Here is a 2040-nt window from a genome sequence, read left to right as displayed (position 1 = left end):
TGTATAATACTTCTTTTTATATATATATATATATATATATATATATATATATATATATATATATATATAATAGAATAGAATTTTTAAATATAGTTTTATAAAAGTAAATGTAACTCATTAATTATCTTAAAAGAACGTGTAACTAATAATCCACGTATTAATCTTACCTAAAATACTTTATAAAATTTGAGTGTCATTGTGGTCTCAACATTATAATTTAAGTGTTCTTGTATTCTCAACTGCCGGTCTTTTATACCCTCATCCATTGAACTATCGGTCCATGATGGACCAACAGAGTACCTTTTGATTTATCACATCCTAATTTATTACTTTATATTTAATCTCTTTTAAATAATTTTAAATAATTTATCACATCCAAATTTATTATCTTTAATTTAAATAATTTTAATTATTAATTTTATTCTAAAACATATTAAAGTTACTAAAGTCATCCGTCACTAAAAATAATTTTTTTTTATATGTAATCTCTTTGAAATGTGACCTTTCCGATTTCTTCCTTTTGACCACCACCACCTCCCAAATTCAATCTCCTCTACTCCTCCGACGTCCCTTCCAATTCCTGATACGTTGAATAATATTTTTTTTTCTTCTCAATATATAAACAATATTTATATAATCAAATATAATTGGTACAAATTAGTAATTGTCTTTTTTAAAATAGTTTAATGTTTCTCTATTGCAGCAAAAAAAATAGAGTTTAATATTTAATAGTTTGTTATCCCCCTATTTATTAATTTTTTTATCCATCTCTAATGATTGTGCAAATTCTTTTTAATATATACATATAGTATAGATATTGAAAGAGATAATAATTACGACATAAACATGATACGTTAACATCAATAATAATTTTAAAAAGATAAATATCAACAGAGTTTTAGTCTAACAAAAGAAATTAAATTTCTATAATAATAAAATTGAATTTGAATATCTAAAGATATATCTATATTTAATATTTGACACGTCTAGAATCTATAGAAAATTAAGAGAGAAAAATTTAAAGATGAATATAATAATAATAATAGTGCTACATAAATATCAATACATAGTTTTAAACTCTTTATTATAATAATTTGAGTTTAATTATTATGTATAATATTAGTATATCAAGATATCATAATTATTTATAATAATTATTTTTTATATAATTATGATAAAAATTAAATATTTTTAATTATACAATGATTGAGATGAATTGATAGCATAAAAGACTTTTATACTTTCGGTATAGACAAATTAAATCATAATAATTTCATGTAAGTATTATGTGTTGAATTATATATATCTCATGTGAAATTATATGTAAAATGAAGAAGATCAAAATCATTTTTGGTTTGGTGTTTTGAAAAGTAGCGACAAAATACACAACTACAATTAAAAGAATGCCCCAAGACCATGTGCCTGAATCTAATGTGAGAAAACGACTTGGCTTTGTTTTGAGTTATTGCTGACAAGATATGCTTTGCTTCGCCTTGAGATACACAGTATAAGGAAAAGAAAGATATTCAACGATTCTCATCAAACCAAGTACGATACAACCCTCTGTCAAAAAATATAAAGTACGTACATTCTAATTAAAAAAAAAATACCGTACGGGAAGTTACATTGACAGAGAACCCCAAACATAAAAAAAAAAAAAAAAATATACACATTTTGTTTGTGAAAATATTTTCTTAACATGCAAAACTAATTTTGTTTATATTAAATGCAAACAATAAAACAAAATATTACAACATAATTTTCAATTTCTCTCCGAATTAGGTATGCAATAGGATTGATCGGGTGCGGATTTTAATTTTCCACCCAACCTTAAGAAAATCTATATTTATTTATGTTTTTGTTGAATTAAAATTTGAATTTATATTTTTATCTTCAATGAAATTTAAGATTTTTTATTTTGTCTAATATATAAAATAATAAATCTAAAAATCATAATTATTATAATATATATAATAAAATTATCAGTAGAAAGAAAATTAAAATTTATAATGTATATATATATATTAAATAAATGAATAA

This window comes from Cicer arietinum, chromosome 6 (assembly GCF_000331145.2).
Source record: "Cicer arietinum cultivar CDC Frontier isolate Library 1 chromosome 6, Cicar.CDCFrontier_v2.0, whole genome shotgun sequence".
Taxonomy (NCBI): domain Eukaryota; kingdom Viridiplantae; phylum Streptophyta; class Magnoliopsida; order Fabales; family Fabaceae; genus Cicer; species Cicer arietinum.
Note: the sequence above shows the minus strand (reverse complement) of the source record.